This window comes from Danio rerio, chromosome 4 (genome assembly GCF_049306965.1).
Source record: "Danio rerio strain Tuebingen ecotype United States chromosome 4, GRCz12tu, whole genome shotgun sequence".
NCBI lineage: Eukaryota > Metazoa > Chordata > Actinopteri > Cypriniformes > Danionidae > Danio > Danio rerio.
Window position 1 is genome coordinate 52,290,001 of NC_133179.1, and position 21,709 is coordinate 52,311,709.

The 21,709-nt window shown below is 42.5% G+C and overlaps 1 long non-coding RNA gene and 18 other non-coding genes across 19 annotated transcripts in view; 13 read left to right on the top strand and 6 right to left on the bottom strand.

Annotated features, from left to right (window-relative positions):
* The window catches only part of LOC141381964 (uncharacterized), a 1,176,553-nt gene that overhangs the window by 82,988 nt on the left and 1,071,856 nt on the right, over positions 1-21,709 (top strand). The gene's annotated exons all lie outside the window — the stretch shown is intronic.
* On the bottom strand, positions 339-410 carry trnah-gug (transfer RNA histidin (anticodon GUG)). Its single transcript has one exon. It is a non-coding gene; the product is annotated as a tRNA-His (tRNA).
* trnas-uga (transfer RNA serine (anticodon UGA)) lies at positions 588-669 on the bottom strand. Its single transcript has one exon. It is a non-coding gene; the product is annotated as a tRNA-Ser (tRNA).
* trnak-uuu (transfer RNA lysine (anticodon UUU)) lies at positions 788-860 on the bottom strand. Its single transcript has one exon. It is a non-coding gene; the product is annotated as a tRNA-Lys (tRNA).
* trnah-gug (transfer RNA histidin (anticodon GUG)) lies at positions 1,370-1,441 on the bottom strand. Its single transcript has one exon. It is a non-coding gene; the product is annotated as a tRNA-His (tRNA).
* trnas-uga (transfer RNA serine (anticodon UGA)) lies at positions 1,620-1,701 on the bottom strand. The gene has a single exon. It is a non-coding gene; the product is annotated as a tRNA-Ser (tRNA).
* trnak-uuu (transfer RNA lysine (anticodon UUU)) lies at positions 1,820-1,892 on the bottom strand. Its single transcript has one exon. It is a non-coding gene; the product is annotated as a tRNA-Lys (tRNA).
* On the top strand, positions 10,622-10,693 carry trnaq-uug (transfer RNA glutamine (anticodon UUG)). Its single transcript has one exon. It is a non-coding gene; the product is annotated as a tRNA-Gln (tRNA).
* trnai-aau (transfer RNA isoleucine (anticodon AAU)) lies at positions 10,801-10,874 on the top strand. Its single transcript has one exon. It is a non-coding gene; the product is annotated as a tRNA-Ile (tRNA).
* trnaf-gaa (transfer RNA phenylalanine (anticodon GAA)) lies at positions 11,391-11,463 on the top strand. The gene has a single exon. It is a non-coding gene; the product is annotated as a tRNA-Phe (tRNA).
* trnai-aau (transfer RNA isoleucine (anticodon AAU)) lies at positions 12,458-12,531 on the top strand. The gene has a single exon. It is a non-coding gene; the product is annotated as a tRNA-Ile (tRNA).
* trnai-aau (transfer RNA isoleucine (anticodon AAU)) lies at positions 13,654-13,727 on the top strand. Its single transcript has one exon. It is a non-coding gene; the product is annotated as a tRNA-Ile (tRNA).
* trnaf-gaa (transfer RNA phenylalanine (anticodon GAA)) lies at positions 13,808-13,880 on the top strand. The gene has a single exon. It is a non-coding gene; the product is annotated as a tRNA-Phe (tRNA).
* Positions 14,662-14,733, top strand: trnaq-uug (transfer RNA glutamine (anticodon UUG)). The gene has a single exon. It is a non-coding gene; the product is annotated as a tRNA-Gln (tRNA).
* trnai-aau (transfer RNA isoleucine (anticodon AAU)) lies at positions 14,841-14,914 on the top strand. The gene has a single exon. It is a non-coding gene; the product is annotated as a tRNA-Ile (tRNA).
* Positions 17,081-17,154, top strand: trnat-ugu (transfer RNA threonine (anticodon UGU)). Its single transcript has one exon. It is a non-coding gene; the product is annotated as a tRNA-Thr (tRNA).
* On the top strand, positions 17,690-17,763 carry trnan-auu (transfer RNA asparagine (anticodon AUU)). The gene has a single exon. It is a non-coding gene; the product is annotated as a tRNA-Asn (tRNA).
* On the top strand, positions 17,850-17,938 carry trnar-ucu (transfer RNA arginine (anticodon UCU)). Its single transcript is given in 2 exon segments — positions 17,850-17,886; positions 17,903-17,938. It is a non-coding gene; the product is annotated as a tRNA-Arg (tRNA).
* trnat-ugu (transfer RNA threonine (anticodon UGU)) lies at positions 18,790-18,863 on the top strand. Its single transcript has one exon. It is a non-coding gene; the product is annotated as a tRNA-Thr (tRNA).

Below are 21,709 nucleotides of genomic sequence, written 5' to 3' on the forward strand. Positions count from 1 at the left end.
CATCAGTACAACACAATAGTTTGGACTTCATGTCATGTAGGAGACATTAAATAGATCAATGATAACTGCAGATAGTCTTTCTGCTGTTGTGGCAATGAATGGACACTCAACAATTGAAAAGATTCCTTCCATGCCTTAGAAGCGTGACTTGATCAGTACTTATCTACACAGCATGCTGGCATCAAAGATCCTATTTCTCTTATATCATATCCCTAGTCTTCCACACTTTAGGAAACGTAAACATTCAGGACGTGCCATTAGCACAGCCTGCACTAAAAGAAGGCTGGAGATAACGGATGGCAACACAGAGTGCGACACCAATGTCACCTTGAAAAACCTGCCGTGACCCGGATTCGAACCGGGGTTGCTGCGGCCACAACGCAGAGTGCTAACCACTATACGATCACGGCGAGCTATGAAACAGCCGTTGTGATCTATGTGTGGTATGTTCCTCCCTGTGATAAGCCCCTTTCTCTTCAGTGAGAACACTCTGTTGTTTTTCTCCTCCTACCAGCACAACGCTTTTCCCAAGAAACAATGGAAATGCAAACAATTGACGACTGCTGCAATTTTAAAAAGGGGGGGGACGTAGTCAGCAGGATTCGAACCTGCACAGGGAGACCCCAATGGATTTCAAGTCCATCGCCTTAACCACTCGGCCACGACTACAAGACTGGCTGTACCGCCATTTCTTTATGCCTAGTACACATATTGTGCATCCGGATGAAACTTTCATCAAGCGATAGCTCAACGGCAAAAGCTGTGGCTCCACAAAATGAGCGTCACACGCCCGAACAGGGACTTGAACCCTGGACCCTCAGATTAAAAGTCTGATGCTCTACCGACTGAGCTATCCGGGCACCACAACAGTAATTTACAAGTAGGCAAGGTTTGGGTTGTAGTCGGCGCAGACCTTTACAGTACACTAAAGTTTACCGTGAGATGGGGTTTTAAGCTTATGGTTGGTGTGGAGGTTGCTAAAACACGACAGGTTACTTTGAGGTTGGGTTTATGGTTTTTGTAGGTGTAGACATCAGTACAACACAATAGTTTGGACTTCATGTCATGTAGGAGACATTAAATAGATCAATGATAACTGCAGAATGTCTTTCTGCTGTTGTGGCAAAGAATGGACACTCAACAATTGAAAAGATTCCTTCCATGCCTTAGAAGCGTGACTTGATCAGTACTTATCTACACAGCATGCTGGCATCAAAGATCCTATTTCTCTTATATCATATCTCTAGTCTTCCACACTTTAGGAAACGTAAACATTCAGGACGTGCCATTAGCACAGCCTGCACTAAAAAAAGGCTGGAGATAACGGATGGCAACACAGAGTGCGACACCAATGTCACCTTGAAAAACCTACCGTGACCCGGATTCGAACCGGGGTTGCTGCGGCCACAACGCAGAGTACTAACCACTATACAATCACGGCGAGCTATGAAACAGCCGTTGTGACCTTCTGTGTGGTATGTTCCTCCCTGTGATAAGCCCCTTTCTCTTCAGTGAGAACACTCTGTTGTTTTTCTCCTCCTACCAGCACAACGCTTTTCCCAAGAAACAATGGAAATGCAAACAATTGATGACTGCTGCAACTTTAAACATGGGGAGGCCGTAGTCAGCAGGATTCGAACCTGCGCGGGGAGACCCCAATGGGTTTCAAGTCCATCGCCTTAACCACTCGGCCACGACTACAAAACTGTCTGTACCGCCATTTCTTTATGCCTAGTACACATATTGTGCATCCGGATGAAACTTTCATCAATCGATAGCTCAACGGCAAAAGCTGTGGCTCCACAAAATGAGCGTCACACGCCCGAACAGGGACTTGAACCCTGGACCGTCAGATTAAAAGTCTGATCCTCTACCGACTGAGCTATCCGGGCACCACAACAGTATTTACAAGTAGGCAAGGTTTGGGATGTGGTCGGCGCAGACCTTTACAGTACACTAAAGTTTACCGTGAGATGGGGTTTTAAGCTTATGGTTGGTGTGGAGGTTGCTAAAACGCTAAAGGTTACTTTGAGGTTGGGTTTATGGTTTTTGTAGGTGTAGACATCAGTACAACACAATAGTTTGGACTTCATGTCATGTAGGAGACATTAAATAGATCAATGATAACTGCAGAATGTCTTTCTGCTGTTGTGGCAATGAATGGACACTCAACAATTGAAAAGATTCCTTCCATGCCTTAGAAGCGTGACTTGATCAGTACTTATCTACACAGCATGCTGGCATCAAAGATCCTATTTCTCTTATATCATATCCCTAGTCTTCCACACTTTAGGAAACGTAAACATTCAGGACGTGCCATTAGCACAGCCTGCACTAAAAGAAGGCTGGAGATAACGGATGGCAACACAGAGTGCGACACCAATGTCACCTTGAAAAACCTGCCGTGACCCGGATTCGAACCGGGGTTGCTGCGGCCACAACGCAGAGTACTAACCACTATATATATATATATATATATATTTTTTTTTATTATTAAGAAAGTTTCATACAATTGCAATTTTACATTTTACACATATTTGCACAAGACATCTCATTTCAAAAGCAGTTCATTTGTGGTCGATGGTCCTATTTCCAGGGTCCTTTCAGTCCTTTAAAAAAGTAATGTCCAATTCACAGTCCTTTAAAATCTGACATACTTCAACTGTAAAAACATTGTAATAAACATCAACTTTTTCTTCATGATAAAAATAATAAAACAAACATTGTACATACTTTACGAATTTTCTTTTAAAAATGTTCCATACATTTAGTCGCACTTTTTCCTTCCTCATTACAACTCTTCTTTCCCATATTGCGTTTTTCATCAACATTATCAGCAAGTTAATAAGCTTTTTGTTTTTACATGCACATTCATTTTCCAATCCCAACATTAAAACCTTATTCCATTCCATTTCTTCCTCCCCTTTTAATATTGAGATCATTTCTTTACATCTTTCATTAAAATCATCCAACTGTTTGCAATGTAAAAATAAATGTAAAAGCCCCTCATCATCTTCGTTACACACTTTACATGTTGCATCTTGTTCCATCCCAATTTTATTTAAAATGGCATCAGTAAAAATCACTCTGTGTCTAATAAAATATTCTAAGTTTGCCAGTTTTGTTTGTATAAAAATACCTCTCATGTTTTCCCATATGTTGTTCTCATTTGTTATCTCGTATTTTTGCATCCAGTATACATTTGCCACAGGTTTCTTAAAAACTGCATCCCTAAAAACACAATAAAAACTTTTCACAGTACATTCCTTAAAATCATTCAATTTCTCCCCTATTCTCACATACACTTCCATTCCATCAACGTCATCTTCTTTATTTTCAATTTTTTGAATCCATTCTTGAGGGATTGCAGTTTTAATTATTTCGTACTTATTTTTTATTTCTTGTCTGCTATATTCTTCCTTTGCTTCTTCCATGGCATCTATAATGCATTGTACTGGTAAAAAACCTTCTTTATACTCATATAAAATATCCCTTACTTTAACTATTTCTGCCACCCACCATTTCTTTAAAAAAATCTCCCTCCCTTGATTTAAAATGCAGTTGTTTAAGAAAAGAGGCTGATTTAAAATGTTCTCTCTCCCTAGAGGTTTGGTATGTTCCTCCCTGTGATAAGCCCCTTTCTCTTCAGTGAGAACACTCTGTTGTTTTTCTCCTCCCACCAGCACAACGCTTTTCCCAAGAAACAATGGAAATGCAAACAATTGATGACTGCTGCAATTTTAAAAAGTAACAGGATGTGGGTATAGTTGGCAGGACTTGAACCTGCGGGAGAATACCCCAACGTATTTCAAGTCGATCGCCTTAACCACTCAGCCATGACTACAAGACTGCCTGAGCTGCCATGTCTTGATGTGTAGTACATGTATTGTGCATCCAGATGAAACTTTCATCAAGCGATAGCTCAACGGCAAAAGCTGTGGCTCCACCTAATGAGCCTTACACACCCAAACAGGGTCTTGAACCCTCAACCCTTAGATTAAAAGTCAGATGTTCTACCGACTGAGCTATCCAGGCTCCACAACAGTAATTTACAAGTAGGCAATCTTTAGGGTTGTGGTCGGCGCAGACCTTCACAGAACACTAAAGTTTACTGTGAAATGAGGTTTAAGCTTATGGTTGGTGTAGATGTTGCTAAAACACGACAGGTTACTTTAAGGTTGGGTTTATGGTTGTTGTAGGTGTAGACATCAGTACAACACAATAGTTTGGACTCCATGTCATGTAGGAGACATTAAATAGATCAATGATAACTGCAGAAGGTCTTTCTGCTGTTGTGGCAATGAATGGACACTCAACAATTGAAAAGATTCCTTCCTTGCCTTAGAAGCGTGACTTGATCAGTACTTATCTACACAGCATACTGGCATCATAGATCCTGTTTCTCATATCGAATCCCTAGTCTTCCACACTTTAGGAAACGTAAACATTCAGGACGTGCCATTAGCACAGCCTGCACTAAAAGGTGGCTGGAGATTACGAATGGCAACACAGAGTGCAAATCCAATACCACCTTGAAAAACCTGCCGTGATCCCGATTCGAACCGGGGTTGCTGCGGCTACAACACAGAGTAATAACCACTATACAATCACAGCGAGCTACGGGACAGCCACTGTGGCTCTTGTGTGGTATGTTCCTCCATGTGATATGCCCCTTTCTCTTCAGTGAGAACACACTGTTGTTTTTCTCCTCCTACCAGCACAACGCTATTCCCAAGAAACAATGGAAATGCAAACAATTGATGACTGCTGCAATTTTAAAAAGGAACAGGATGTGGGTATAGTTGGCAGAACTTGAACCTGCGGGAGAATACCCCAACGGATTTCTAGTCGATCGCCTTAACCACTTAGCCATGACTACAAGACTGCCTGTTCTCCCATGTCCTCATGCCTAGTACACGTGTTGTGCATTCAGATGAAACTTTCAGCAAGCGATAGCTCAACGGCAAAAGCTGTGGCTCCACAAAGAGTCTCTCATGCCCGAACACGGACTTGAACCCTGGACCCTCTACCGACTCCGCTAAAGCTGGGGAACAATAGTCTGTTTTGGAAGGGGAAGAAAAAAGCACAAGAAAAATAAGAAAATTGGAGAAATTGAGAAAGAAAGAAGCGAAATTAAGGTTATATTTTGTATTTTTTGCCCACCAGAAACTACTCAATGCATATATAACAGTACTGGTTCAAGAAATATGTCCATAAATAACACTTTGGGTAGATCACAAGGTTCAATCCCCGACTGGAGCAGGTATCTAACCAGGTTTAGTAATGGGTCGATCATGAACATTTAGTTCATTTTAAACGAATCTTCAATATGATTTGGGAACTACAAGTCCTCTCAGGGAGTGATTTGTTAATTTGCGCGTGCGTACATTTGTACAGGTGGTATCGTTATTTCAAGTCTTCATCACATTTCGTGTCGTTCATTGCGGAAAGGCAGAAACCAATCATTTGCGTTTAGAGCCGAAAAAGATTTGATCCGTTCACCTCTCGAGTCCTCTATCGGGTCTGAGTCACTCGTTCATTACGGGCCAATCATACGCGTTTAGAGCAGGAAAAATATTTGATCCGTTCATCTCTCGAGTCCTCTATCGGGTCTGAGTCACTCGTTCATTACGGGCCAATCATATGCGTTTAGAGCAGGAAAAATATTTGATCCGTTCATCTCTCGAGTCCTCTATCGGGTCTGAGTCAATGGTTCCTCACGGGCCAATAATACGCGTTTAGAGCCGAAAAAAATAATTGATCCGTTCATCTCTCGAGTCCTCTATCGGATTTCAGTCATTCGTTCCTCAGGTTAAATACTCTCTCTCCTCTCTAGAAAGATCCAATGATTGCTACTAGGTGGACACAGTTACCTGCAGGGAGAGAGAGAGGAAAAACACAATGCTCATTGTCCACCAAAAGATATGTCTCAGGACGCAAGCCCTGGGATAACCGCTATCACCCTCCTAAAGCATATACAGGCAAGAAATCCATTAATTAGTTGTTATGGAAGTTATTCATTAAGCTTTTTATGTACTACACAAAATGGTAATCTAAATGTTTATTTTATCATTAGTTTTATTTAATATATGTTTTTTTATTGTTATATTTTTTTAAGGTGAATTGCTGGAAATGGAGCACCTTTACAGCCAGACCGGCAAAACCCTGACTCCGGTGCTCCAGAACCCAGAGGAGGAAGACAGGCTGGTGGAGGAAGTAGATGACGAGGATCTACAAGATGACGGGTTTGAGGAGGAGATCATGGAGGACATCACAGTTCCAGTGCTGTATGAGGATGACCCCTGCCGTGATCTCAGAAACAGCCCCTCATCTTCGCCTCTGCCTCAGTCCCCAGCATTACTGGCTGAGCCGTCCACATCAGCTGGTGGAGAAGGACAGCTTCCTAGCCCAGCCCCCTCAGTGCCGTCACAGCCATCCAAGTCTGGAGACAGTCTCTCTGTTGAGGCTCAGGTAAGATATATTAAGAACTTAATTTGATTTAGTCTTTTTTTATTCCACATATACTACATTTATTCTGTATTTACCAGGGAGTAAATCATTGGACCTGATGGCATTGCTGGGTGGGACAAGGTCCAGGATCTGGCTGCTTATTTGGTAGGTCTTCGTGAGGCTCCTTACCTCACTGACCTGCAGGTGACAGAGGCCATCCAGCTGTGGACAGCTCTCCTGGATGTTGATAAACAGCGCATCAACTACCAGCCTCGACATCAGCCTCAGCTGACACATGGGCGCTTTAAGGCACCTTAGCGCTCCGGAGTCACTCCAGGTGTGGAGAGCGTCAAGTGCTGTCTGATTGGACATCCTGGGGGTCCAGCACAGTGGCCTAGCACCAGCCGCTTGGTTGAGGCCATTTGTACAAAGCTGTGTGCCGTTCACAAGTCCACTTCCAAGAAGGCTGGTGTTCGCACGCCCAGGTGGTCTAAAATACTGACCGATTACCACCACATCCGGGATCTGGTGCTTTGCAGTCGCAGGCTGATGGATGAAACAGTGATCCAGCTTTTTGAGCTAAACCAGAAGACACTCATTCAGTGGTAAGCAAAGCACATTATTTTCTTTAAATTACCTGAATACTTCTAAATTAATATATATGTATAATACATATCATTTATTATCAGGTTTCAACGGAGGCAAAAGGATCAGGAAATGAGTGTACTCACTCAGGGACTGACTCCACTTGATCCAATTGCTGTGGCAGATACGCAGCTTCCTTTGCCGAGGGAAAAATTGGACAAGGCACCATCAACATCAGGCCCCAAACACCAGTTTGTCTTTCCTCCAAATAAAGAAGGACAGGCACCTCTTCTTCGACCTTGTCGAAAGTCTGCTTCTGCAACCACCACAGTTTGCTCCTTCCTGCCGGATGCCACCACGGTGTGCTCCTTTCCACCGGCCCCCACGACGGTATGCCCCATCGCGCCAACACCCACCACAGTCTGCCACATTGCACCTGCCCCTAACATAGTGTGCCCTGTCACACCGACCTTCACCACAGTGCGCCCCATCTCGCCAGCCTCCACCACAGTGTGCCCCATCATACCAGCCTCCACCACACTGCGCCCTATTGCGCCGGCCCCCACCACAGTGCGCCCCATTGTGTCTGCCCCCACCACGGTGTGCTCCTTTCCACCGACCCCCAGCACGGTGTGCCCCATTGCACCACCCCACATAGCACCAGGTGTTGTGCAGCCCATTTCAGGACCTGGATCATTGTTTGGCACACTTGTTTTTAACCCAGACATGAGTGTGTCAATGGTGATTCCATCATTTGCTGCACCAACATCCAGTGCAGTCCCAGCTTGACCTGCACCTGCTGTTCCTCCACCTGCACCTGCTCCACCTGCACCTGCTGTTCCTCCACCTGCACCTGCTCCACCTGCGCCTGCTGTTCCTGTGTCCTGTTACACCCAAAGGAACAGGTACAGACGGGAACAGGAGAAGGAAAGTGGAGTCCACAAAAGGAAGTATGTGCGTGCGGTTACTTTAAATGTTTGCAGCAAATGTGGGCAACCAAAGACTAAGGAGTTTGGCCATAGCCGATTTGGTAATGCCACATTTTGCCTGCAAACTTCAAATGGCAAATCCTTAGAGGACTGGTTGGCAGAACAGCGCCAGCAAAATAAAGGACAAACTCCAGCTCCAGAATAAAGGACAAATTGCTGTATATATTTTTGTAAATGTTACATGGGTACTCTCTCTCTCTCTCTCATTTTATTTAATTTTTGTGTGTTAATATTTAGCATTTTAAAGTGGCACTTATAGGCCCACTCTTATTTTGTCTTGTGTGTACTTATTTAATATTTGTGTGCATTTTATGTAAAAATATATTTATATTTCTTAAAAAAATAACATTTTACACATTGCTTAAATACTATATTTTATATATTATGTGCCCCCACTCTTGCATTTTATTATTTATTTATATTATTGTTTAATATATTGTGTATATAAAAATAAATATATATAGAGAGTATTGTTTTTATATAATGTGTATAATAAATAAATATATTTATATATAGTATTGTTTTAATATATGATATGTGCATAATTAATAAATATATATTGTATTGTTTTCAATTATTGTATATTATATAGTTTATATATTAAGATATGTTTTTATTTTGTTTTTTATATTTTTTAAATTGTTTTGCGATTTTAATATTTGTATTCATTTTAATAAACCATTTTGCATATTACTTGTTTTTGTGTGCATTCATTTAAAGTTATTACATAAAGAAATATAACATATATTAATATATATATATATATATATATAGTATAGTATATATTTATATATTAATAAATAAATATATATATAATATACTTATATATACATAAACATGCATACATATGTTTAATTGAAACATTTTCATTCATTTTTAATTAACGTAATATGCTTTTTAAGAACAATATCCACATAATAATAGTAATATCAATATAATTGCCTGTGTTACGTCAGTGAAATTTCAATAAGAGCGCAGCTGATTGGCTCCGCTGAAACCGACACTGATTGGATATTGTGTTACACAGATCGTGTGTTCGAATCCAGCACGCAAAAAATGACATTTAGAATGACATGCAATATGCAACTAAAATACCACATTATGCACAGTCACAAAGCCGCGAACACTACTGCAAGCGAAATTTGTCGCATTTTTTCCGTTCTTTTGCGGCTTGTTCGCTTGCGAGTGAGCGAAAAGATTGGGCCCCTTCCTATGCTAAGCGAGCGCTCTACCATTTGAGCTAATTCCCCTCGGAAAAATTCAAATTGGTAGTTTTTGGCGTGGTCAAAAAAAAAAAAAAAAAGATCACATTTGCTCTGTGGTGGCCTCTTTGCCCTGCCTGCTGTTTAGTCGTCAAATTGCCTGGAATAGCGCGCTTTTCTTTTGAAGGCCCTACCTAGTCCTGCTCCAGTAAACGTGTGAGGAGCCCTGCATGCCGAATGACTCAGAATGACTCAGTTACTCAGAAATCAATGCACATTGGCACCACCTTGGATTGACATTCTACTACTTTCTTGCAAGGCCGGTTTTTTTTTTTTTTATTCATTCCCTACAGCTCTGACAGCACCACACAACAAGCTTAAGGTTCCATGGGGTAATGGTTAGCACTCTGGACTCTGAATCCAGCGATCTGAGTTCAAATTTTAGTGGGATCTGTTATTTTGCCAGCACCGCACAAAAAAAAGCTGGAATAGAATGTTAATCTCTTGAAGGCCAGGGAATGACAGTTACTCTGGGCTTTCTAGTGCTTTAGGCAGGAAGTGGCCGGTTAGATCAGCTGGTTAGACTATGGTGCTAATAACGGCAAGGTTGTGGATTCCATCCCTGTACTGGCCGAGCTCTTACTCTCTTAGGCCTCAGATGCATTTAAGGGCTCTGCTCGGTCTTACACACGTCTATGCTGCAGAAAAACAATGAAATGGCAGCTGAAATAGCTCAGTTGGGAGAGTGTTAGACTGAAGATCTAAAGGACCCTGGTTAGATCCAGGCTTTGGTAAAGTAGTGTTGTTTTTCTGTTTTGGGCACAAGAGTTAGGTGACCGAAAGTCACCCAAAAAGCCTAGCTGCTGCACCCTTAAGTCCAACTGCTTCCACTTGACCAAAAAGCTATCTTACTTCCAAATGGTCACGTCGCTTCTGGTGATGATTGAATCAAGAGAGTTTCACTTTAAACCTTTTCGCTTTAAAAAGGCATAAAAACAGAGGTGGAGAATGCAGGCATTTTCCCGCTAGCTCTCGCATCCAAAGCGAGCGCTTTACCATTTCAGCTAATTCCCCTCAGAACAATCAAAAAATTGGCGATTTTCGACGTGGTCAAATTAGAAAAAAAAGATAAAATTTGCTCTGTGGTGGCCTCTTTGCCCTACCTGCCGTTTAGTCGTCAAATTGCCTGGAATAGTGCGCTTTTCTTTCAAAGGCCCTACCTGGTCCTGCTCCAGTAAACGTGTGATGAGCCCTGCATGCCGAATGACGAGTTACTCAGATATCAATGCACATTGGCACTGCCTTGTATTGACATTTTGCTACCTTCTGGCAAGGCCGTTTTTTTTTTTTTACATTTTTTTTTTTAGCCCGGGCAGCACCAACCAGAAGACTTGAGGTTCCATGGTGTAATGGTTAGCACTCTGGACTTTGAATCCAGCGATCCGAGTTCAAATCTCGGTGGGACCTTGTTTTTTTACCAGCACCGCACAAAAAAAGCTGGAGTAGCATTCTTATCTCTTGAAGGCCGGAAAATGACAGTTACTCTCAGATTTTTAGCAATTATGGTGGCAAGTGGCCGGTTAGCTCAGCTGGTTAGAGCGTGGTGTTAATAACGCCAGGGGCGCGGGTCCAATCCCCGTAATGGCCAAACTTTTACCCTTTAAGGCCTCAGAAGCATTTCAGGATTCTGCTTAGTCTCACAGACATGAATGCTACAGGATACTTGTGAAAGGGCAGACGAAATAGCTCTGTTGGGAGAGCATTAGACTTAAGATTTATAGGTCCCTGGTCCGATCCTGGGTTTCAGCAAAACCGTGCTGTTGTTCTATTTTGTGCACAAGGGTTGGGTGACTGAAAGTCACCCAAAAAGCCTAGCTGCTTCACCCTTAAGTCCACCTGCTTCCACTTTTTTACCAGCACCGCACAAAAAAAGCTGGAATAGCATTCTTATCTCTTGAAGGCCGGAGAATGACATTTATACTGAGCTTTTTAGCAAACATGGCAGAAAGTGGCTGGTTAGCTCAGCTGGTTAGAGCGTGGTGCTAATAATGCCAAGGTCGCGGGTTCGAACTTCGTACTGGATAAACTTTTACCCTTTAAGGCCTCAGAGGCATTTCAGGATTCTGCTTAGTCTAAGAGACATGAATGATAATTTGAAATAGCAGCCGAAATAGTTCAGTTGGGAGAGCGTTAGACTGAAGATCTAAAGGTCCCTGGTTCAATCCCGGGTTTCGGCAAAACAGTGCTGTTGTTCTATTTTGTGCACAAGGGGCAGGTGACTGAGTCACCCAAAAAGCCTAGCTGCTTCACCCTTAAGTCCACCTGCTTCCACTTGACCAAAACGCTATCTTCCTCCCAGATAGTCACATTGCTTCTGGCGATGATTCCAATGGCCTGATCGACAGCACTCTATAATGCTATGTATTTAGCGCTTTGATGTCCCACTGCGGACACGCTGCTGAATTAATGAAAACTGTGACTTGATAGGGCTTCTGAAGGCTTGCAATGATATGTACTACATACCGTAGTTGACAACGGCAAAGAAAAAAAAATGGCTACAACCGGCAAAGCTGACGTAAGTAGTTTCGCTTTAAACCCTCAAGGTGCCACCAGCTTTGCAAAAAAAGCCAATGTAAAAAGGCATGAAAACAGAGGTGGAGAATGCAGGCATTGTTCCCACTACCTCTAGCATGTAAAGCGAGCGCTTAACCATTTGAGCTAATTCCCCTCAGAGCAATCAAAAATTGGCGATTTTCGACGTCGTCAAATTAGAAAAAAAAGATCACATTTGCTCTGTGGTGGCCTCTTTGCCCTGCCTGCCGTGTAGTCGTCAAAATGCCTGGAATAGTGCGCTTTTCTTTTGAAGGCCCTAACTGGTCCTGCTCCAGTAAACGTGTGAGGAGCCCTGCATGCCAAATGACGAGTTACTCAGAAATCAATGCACATTGGCACTGCCTTGTATTGACATTCTGCTACTTTCTGGCAAGGCCGTTTTTTTTTTTTTTTACATTTTTTTCTCTTTAGCCCGGGCAGCACCAACCAGAAGGCTTGAGGTTCCATGGTGTAATGGTTAGCACTCTGGACTCTGAATTCAGCGATTCGAGTTCAAATCTTGGTGGGACCTTGTTTTTTTTACCAGCACCGCACAAAAAAAAGCTGGAATAGCATTCTTATCTCTTGAAGGCCGGAAAATGAGTTACTCTGAGCTTTTTAGGAAACTAGGCAGAAAGTGGCCGGTTAGCTCAGCTGGTTAGAGCGTGGTGCTAATAACGCCAAGGTCGTGGGTTCGATCCCCGTACTGGCCAAGCTTTTACCCTTTAAGGCCTCAGAGGCATTTCAGGATTCTGCTTAGTCTCACAGACATGAATGCTGCAGGATACTTGTGAAAGGGCAGACGAAATAGCTCTGTTGGGCGAGCATTAGACTTAAGATTTAAAGGTCCCTGCTCCGATTCTGGGTTTCAGCAAAACAGTGCTGTTGTTCTATTTTGTGCACAAGGGTCAGGTGACTGAAAGTCACCCAAAAAGCCTAGCTGCTTCACCCTTAAGTCCACCTGCTTCCACTTGACCAAAACGCTATCTTCCTCCCAGATAGTCACATTGCTTCTGGCGATGATTCCAATGGCCTGATCGACAGCACTCTTTAATGCTATGTATTTAGCGCTTTGATGTACCACTGCGAACACGCTGCTGATTAAAAGAAAACTGTGACTTGACAGGGCTTCTGAAGGCTTGCAATGATATGTACGACATGGAAACCGGCAAAGCTGACGTAAGTAGTTTCGCTTTAAACCCTCAAGGTGCCACCAGCTTTGCAAAAAAAGCCAATGTAAAAAGGCGTTAAAAACAGAGGTGGAGAATGCAGGCATTGTTCCCGCTACCTCTAGCATGCAAAGCGAGCGCTTAACCATTTGAGCTAATTCCCCTCAGAGCAATCAAAAATTGGCGATTTTCGACGTGGTCAAAATAGAAAAAAAAAAATTTGCTCTGTGGTGGCCTCTTTGCCCTGCCTGCCGTTTAGTCGTCAAAATGCCTGGAATAGTGCGCTTTTCTTTTGAAGGCCCTACCTGGTCCTGCTTCAGTAAACGTGTGAGGAGTCCTGCATGCCGAATGACGAGTTACTCAGAAATCAATGCACATTGGCACTGCCTTGTATTGACATTCTGCTACTTTCTGGCAAGGCCGTTTTTTTTTTTTTTTACATTTTTTTCTCTTTACCCCAGGCAGCACCAATTAGATGACTTGAGGTTCCATGGTTAGGTAACGGTTAGCACTCTAGACTCTGAATCCAGCTATCCGAGTTCAAATCTCGGTGGGACCCTGTTTTTTTACCAGCACCGCACAAAAAAAGCTGGAATAGCATTCTTATCTCTTGCAGGCCGGAGAATGACAGTTATACTGAGCTTTTTAGCAAACATGGCAGAAAGTGCCTGGTTAGCTCAGCTGGTTAAAGCGTGGCGCTAATAACGCCAAGGTCGCGGGTTCAATCTTCGTACTGGATAAACTTTTACCCTTTAAGTCCTCAGAGGCATTTCAGGATTCTGCTTAGTCTGACAGACATGAATGATACTTTAAAATGGCAGCCGAAATAGCTCAGTTGGGAGAGCGTTAGACTGAAGATCTAAAGGTTCCTGGTTCGATCCCAGGTTTTGGCAAAACAGTGCTGTTGTTCTATTTTGTGCACAAGGGTCAGGTGACTGAGTCACCCAAAAAGCCTAGCTGCTTCACCCTTAAGTCCACCTGCCTCCACTTGACCAAAACGCTATCTTCCTCCCAGATAGTCACATTGCTTCTGGCGATGATTCCAATGGCCTGATCGACAGCACTCTATAATGCTATGTATTTAGCGCTTTGATGTCCCACTGCGGACACGCTGCTGAATAAAAGAAAAATGTGACTTGATAGGGCTTCTGAAGGCTTGCAATGATATGTACTACATGGAAACCGGCAAAGCTGACGTAAGTAGTTTCGCTTTAAACCCTCAAGGTGCCACCAGCTTTGCAAAAAAAAGCCAATGTAAAAAGGCATGAAAACAGAGGTGGAGAATGCAGGCATTGTTCCCACTACCTCTAGCATGTAAAGCGAGCGCTTAACCATTTGAGCTAATTCCCCTCAGAGCAATCAAAAATTGGCGATTTTCGACGTGGTCAAATTAGAAAAAAAAGATCACATTTGCTCTGTGGTGGCCTCTTTGCCCTGCCTGCCGTTTAGTCGTCAAAATGCCTGGAATAGTGCGCTTTTCTTTTGAAGGCCCTACCTGGTCCTGCTCCAGTAAACGTGTGATGAGCCCTGCATGCCTAATGACGAGTTACTCAGAAATCAATGCACATTGGCACTGCCTTGTATTGACATTTTGCTACTTTCTGGCAAGGCCAGTTATTATTTTTTTTTTTACATTTTCTTTTTAGCCCGGGCAGCACCAACCAGAAGACTTGAGGTTCCATGGTGTAATGGTTAGCACTCTGGACTTTGAATCCAGTGATCTGAGTTCAAATCTCGGTGGGACCTTGTTTTTTTACCAGCACCGCACAAAAAAAGCTGGAATAGCATTCTTATCTCTTGAAGGCCGGAAAATGACAGTTACTCTGAGCTTTTTAGAAAACATGGCAGAAAGTGGCTGGTAAGCTCAGCTGGTTAGAGCGTGGTGCTAATAACGCCAAGGTCGCGGGTTCGATCCCTGTACTGCCCAAGCTTTTACCCTTTAAGACCTCAGAGGCATTTCAGGATTCTGCTTAGTCTCACAGACATGAATGCTGCAGGATACTTGTGAAAGGGCAGACGAAATAGCTCTGTTGGGCGAGCATTAGACTTAAGATTTAAAGGTCCCTGGTCCGATCCTGGGTTTCAGCAAAACAGTGTTGTTGTTCTATTTTGTGCACAAGGGTCAGGTGACTGAAAGTCACCCAAAAAGCCTAGCTGCTTCACCCTTAAGTCCACCTGCTTCCACTTGACCAAAACGCTATCTTCCTCCCAGATAGTCACATTATTTCATGTTACGCACCGTCTAGGGATGGTGCACAACATGAAAGACAAGACAACAAAATGAATTCAAAGATTTATTGGGGTTTGAATTCGGGAGCTGACAAGGCCAAAATAACAAACAAAAATTCCTTTATATTAAATCTCTAACTTACCTGATCAAAAATAAAAGAAAAGAAAGTACAATTCACTTCCCTAACTACCTAACTCAAAAACAGAGGCCAAAAGGTTTTACAAAGAAAATGGCGTCAAACTCCTTACTATCCCAATATATACACTATTTACAATCTATTTACAAAAACAGGCAACCATATTTGAAGGACAATCCAAAATCAATGTCAGCAGGCAACAAAGGTCAAACAAGCCGGTGGAACAAAGTATCATGAACAAAGCAAACACTAAAACAAACAGTACTCACAATTCTCAATATAATCTCAGAAGTCAAACAAAACAAACAGTACTCACAAATCTCAATATTCTCTCAGAAGTCAAACAAAGCAAACAGTACTCACAAATCTCAATATTCTCAGTCCTAACACATCCAAAAACTCTGCACTATACCACAATCAAACATTTCAACAAACACAAGCAAGTGACCAAAAACAAGATGGCTGCCAAGGAAGTGGTGTCATGGCTTTTTAAAACACTGTAGGCCAATCAGGATCAAGCAAGCTGGAAGTGGCCAATTAGATGTGTTCTAAGCAAACAGGAACAAGAAAAAAAACAGATGAGACAAGACAAACATAGGATTGTAACATTCTGGCGATGATTCCAATGGCCTGATCGACAGCACTCTATAATGCTATGTATTTAGCGCTTTGATGTCCCACTGCGGACACGCTGCTGAATAAAAGAAAACTGTGACTTGATAGGGCTTCTGAAGGCTTGCAATGATATGTACGACACGGAAACCGGCAAAGCTGACGAAAGTTGTTTCGCTTTAAACCCTCAAGGTGCCACCAGCTTTGCAAAAAAAGCCAATGTAAAAAGGCATTAAAAACCGAGGTGGAGAATGCAGACATTGTTCCCGCTACCTCTAGCATGTAAAGCGAGCGCTTAACCATTTGAGCTAATTCTACTCAGAGCAATCAAAAATTGGCAATTTTCGATGTGGTCAAAATAGAAAAAAAAGATCAAATTTGCTCTTTGCCTGCCTTTTTTTTTTTTTTTTACATTTTTATCTCTTTAGCCCGGGCAGCACCAATCAGGAGACTTGAGGTTCCATGGTGTAATGGTTAGCACTCTGGACTCTGAATTCAACGATCCGAGTTCAAATCTCAGCAGGACCTTGTTTTTTTTACCAGCCCCGCACAAGAGCCTTTTTATGCATGTGCAAAGTAACTGAGTAGAAAGCATAGTAAATTTTGCTTCCCCCCACTGTCTTAGATGAAACTGTGTTTGGAAGTATCATATCCAGAGGTTTTTTCTTTTAGTGTTAGGACTAAGTTGGCCAGAGCACCTGACTTGGGAACAGCAGGTGCTAAGTTCAAATCCAAACTGCACCTTTCCCTCAGATTATGGCAGAGTGGCTTTCTGATCTGAAACTCTTTCAATGGCCAATAGCATATGTTTGTCCTGATTTCCATTTTCCGAGCTGACTCTGGGTTTGGATGTAATGAATCTGAAGGTTCCAAAAAAACACTTAACACATGATTTAGGATAGAATAAATAAAAATAAATTCATGCACTTTTTGCTTTGATCTTGAACAGAGGCCAGGTTACCGGTCAGGTTTGAGACATGATCATCCAGACTCTTAAAGACCACGTCTGTCTTGTCAGCATTTTCTGCATCCTGACATGCTGGTTTTTGTTGTGTATTATTTTTTCTTCTTCGATTTTTGTTATCAGGCAAATGTCTCTTACTGTGAATTTCCGTGGCGCTGTGGCTTAGCTGGTCAAAGCGCCTGTCTTGTAAACAGGAGATCCTGGACTCAAATCCCAGCAGCGCCTTAGTCCAGGTGGTGCGTGTGCTTGTTTTATAGAGCTCACCGGAATGAATTATAAAATTGTATAGCTTTGAGGCGTAATGAATAGTGCGACAAATAGAGTTAAACAACCTCTTTGCTTGCCATTTTAAAACTTGCTGTCTTTTTTTAGTCTCTGTGTGCAAAAACGTCTTGCCTCCTATTCAGCGTTGGCGCTGTGGCTAAGTTGGTCAAAGTGGCTGTCTAGTAAACAGAAGATCCTGGGTTCAAATCCCGGCAGTGCCTAATGTCCAGGTTTCATGTTTGCTTTTTGTTAAGAGTAACGAGTGTTTACGCAGCGGGATGTTTAGCAGTCGGTTTCTTAACAAAATTCAAATCCTTAAGAACGCCGCTCGTTCAAGAGGGCTTTGGACCATGGCTTTATATAGCATAGTGTGGTAATGCCCAACCAATTGGACTTTAATATTTCAAGTCCAGACATTCCCACATGCAGCGCTACCGTTGTTAGTTTTTTTTTTTTTTTTTTGGAATTAAACAATAAGCCCCTGTCAAGGTGGTTTGGCGCTTTGGCTTAGTTGGTCAAAGTGCCTGTCTATTAAACAGGAGATTCTGGCTTCGAATCCCAGCAGTGCCTTGTCCGCAGTTGGCTGATCTTTCATGGGCCAGAGAGTACTAAAAAGTGCTTTCTGTGCAACAGTGCTAGACGAAGCAGAGCACTCAGGCTCTGTGGCGCAATGGATAGCGCATTGGACTTCTAGGCTGTGAGCTGAGCCATTCGAAGGTTGTGGGTTCGAGTCCTACCAGAGTCGCAAGCTTTGCTCTTTTTCTTCACTCACTTAAGGTGTGGTGCGTTTCTAATATTTTAGGCATCTGTCCATGCCGTTTTGCTTCTTTCTGTCATTGCGCAGTGCAGGCTCAGATACTAGGGGTACTCTACAATAAAGCCGATGACTTAATTGAGCTGTTTTAAATAAGGGAGATTAGAAAACGGTGTAGGCCCTAGTGGGCTTGAGGAATGACTCGAAGGCAAGCTGTGGTTTTGGGGAAAAGTAACTGCCACCTATTGTTGAGATCACCCCTTTTGGATTTGTCGTAGAAGAGCCTTTTTATGCATGTGCAAAGTAACTGAGTAGAAAGCATAGTAAATTTTGCTTCCCCCCCACTGTCTTAGATGAAACTGTGTTTGGAAGTATCATATCCAGAGGTTTTTTCTTTTAGTGTTAAGACTAAGTTGGCCAGAGCACCTGTCTTGGGAACAGCAGGTGCTAGGTACAAATCCAAACTGCACCTTTACCTCAGATTATGGGAGAGTGGCTTTCTGATCTGAAACTCTTCCAATGGCCGATAGCATATGTTTGTCCTGATTTCCATTTTCCGAGCTGACTCTGGGTTTGGATGTAATGAAACTGGAGGTACCAAAAAACACATAACACATGATTTAGGATAGATTAAATAAAAATAAATTCATGCATTTTTTGCTTTGATCTTGAACAGAGGCCAGGTTACCGGTCAGGTTTGAGACATGATCATCCAGACTCTAAAAGACTGCGTCCGTCTTGTCAGCATTTTCTGCATCCTGACATGCTGGTTTTTGTTGTGTATTATTTTTTCTTCTTCGATTTTTGTTATCGGGCAAATGTCTCTTACTGTGAATTTCTGTGGTGCTGTGGCTTAGCTGGTCAAAGCGCCTGTCTTGTAAACAGGAGATCCTGGGCTCAAATCCCAGCAGCGCCTTAGTCCAGGTGGTGCGTGTGCTTGTTTTATAGACCGGTTCGGATGTTTTGCAGCATCTATCCACTGTCTTATCATAATGACAATCCGCATATATACAAGGATCTGCGCTACAAACGAAAAGGTAACGAACTGGCAAAGACAAGTACAGGCTATGGAACTTATGCACTGGCTGTGACCATGGTATACCCATCGCTGTACAACAAGATCACAAAGAAAAAAAAAGCAACGACAACTACACAATCGTCACGGACAGGACTTACTATCGCAATATGCTTGATGTTATCTGGGGATATCCACCCGTGCCAAGGCCCGCACCACTTCAAGACGCCGAGAGAGGCTAACCCACAAACGCAGGACAAACGCGCTACTCTTACCTTACAGGTATGCTCTTCATGTACACTTTTGTGTTCGTCTGCACAACAGGCTAATCCTCTGCTTTCTTTCTGCCCGACGCCAAATACGCTCGAGCTGTCTGTCCAGGGGGTAGAGTGTGTGAAAGGCGCGGCCGCGGTTCCGGGGTGGTCGGATGGCGAACGGCAGGGGAAAAAAATGCATCCGAGGTTGTGTGTCGTCATGTCGGACAGAAGCTTCGGTCGGGAGTTCGCTGGACAGGTGTGTGCGTTTCGTGGAAACAAGAGACCTGGGGCCTCATGTATCAATGCTGCGTACGCACAAAAACTTTGCGTACGCCAGGTTTCACGCTCAGAATCGCTCACGTTTGGATTCACTAACAATGAACTGAACGTGGGAATGTGCGCAGCTTCACGGCAGCTTTCTGGCTGGCGTACGCACATTTTTTGTGCGTGTCTGTTTTATTTCCATTGGCAACTCCTAGAGGCAGTTGTGTTAAATTCCTCTCTACAAAGTGTCTGAGCCTTGCAATGGCAGCTGTATGAGACGGGTTCATCTAGCAGGTCTATAAGGTTTCCATACCATACAGTTGACCATCTAAACATTAAAGCACAATTTGCAGCGGTTGCCTGTTTCCCCAATGTAATCTGAGCAATCTACTGCACGCTCATTGCTATAAAGACACTATCTGAAGATAAATTTGCATGCGTGAATCAGAAACATTTCCATTCAATAAATGCGCAAATAAAATATGATGCACAAACTTATTGATGATTCCTACTTATCTTTCTCGTGATAAATAGTTGGCAAAATCTGATATGTAGCGGGGGAAAAAAGAAGAAGTTCATCAGATGCTGGATTCGAAACAAGTTCATGCTCGAACATGTCAATACATGATCACATGCATCTAAAGAGCTGCGCCACTGTGACTGATAAGAGTACTGCAAAATTTTACACCTATAAATCACACTATTTATGTTTTAATTCACTCAGTGCGATGTTCAGACCCAACTGTGTTAACCGCATCAGCTAAACTCTCCCACTCTATTTTTTTCTTTTGTTGTTAATTCCGGAGAACAAACTTGCAAATAACACCGCTTTTCTCTGGTCTACCTCCGAAAGCAGCACCTCCAGTTCACATTTTGTTCAAAGTTTCTCTTTTTGCTTGCTTTTGCCATTGCTTTTTCGTTGGGTTTTGCCATTAGCATAGTCATTAGAATATTCATACGGGGGAGGAGGCAGGGAGGGGTTTTGTGCTCAGCCATGTTGCGCTCAGTTTCACGTTTATTCGGATGTACAAAAGAATTTGCGTGAGATTCGGCGTACGCAGTGTTTCATACTTCTGAATTTTTTTCTGCGTACGCACATTTACAGCTTTGTGCGTACGCAATGTTATAGTATGATTTCCACGCAAGTCTTCATACATGAGGACTGGTAAGTCAGTTTTTTAGTTATAAAAGGATCTGAATTGAGTAATAAATGCAGTTTTGTTGCTTCCACTCAAAAGTGTAACTGCAATCTCAGAGTCAGAAAACATGATTTTAAAAACCTCTGTAATGTTCTTATTCTATGTGAAAGAGTGGTGCACAGGGATTGTTTTAAAGACCCACATCACATCTGCCTGCAGAGCTGGTGTTGAACCACAGTAAGATAGGATGTTCCTTTGCTGTGGTGGCAGTGTTGGGCAAGCTACTTGAAAAATGTAATGAGCTAAGCTATTAGCTACTCTACTTAAAAGCTTACCTCTTAGAAATGTATCAAGCTAAGCTATAAACTCCTTGGCAAAAGTAGCCTAGCTACATCCAAGCTATTTTTACAATTTTCATATTTAAATCGAAGCAAGTTAAATCCAAGTCAATCATATCTTAGTGATCAATAAAACTGTCAATGAAAAATAATTTAGTTCAGTTATTTACTGTAAATATTATGTTGTACCAAACTGAAACAAATTATAGTATATAACAGCAAAAACTAAAAATAAAAAAAAACAGGTGTTACACAATTAAAATACTATAGTCATTTATAGTAAAGGGAAATACTTTGCAATAAGCATTATACTGTATATATATTTACAACTCTAATCTCTCTCTGTCATCTTTCAATCAAGCAAGTTTCTTGTGTCAGCACAATGATTGTTTGGTGACATCACCAACCAGAGCGAGAGGTGGCAATAACGCATCAAAAACTTTGTTAGCGACCACTGTAAAACAGGAAGAAGAAACTGTCATTGTTCTAATGTAGAAATTTCTTCATTACTGATTGTTAAAGCTGTTTCAGTAATCAAAGAGGTTTCCGCTGCACAGAACTGCACAACAGGTGGTTGGCACTGACAAGCAGCACTACACGCGGTGGGTTTGGCAACCCCCGATATGGGAGTCCAGGGCCGTAACACCCATTGACGCTATCGTTTGCTCAAAAGATTTCCGGCATCAACAGCAGTAGGCGTCGCGGTCATTTCCTGGCACAGGCTTAACCCAAACTCAATTTGAATTCCT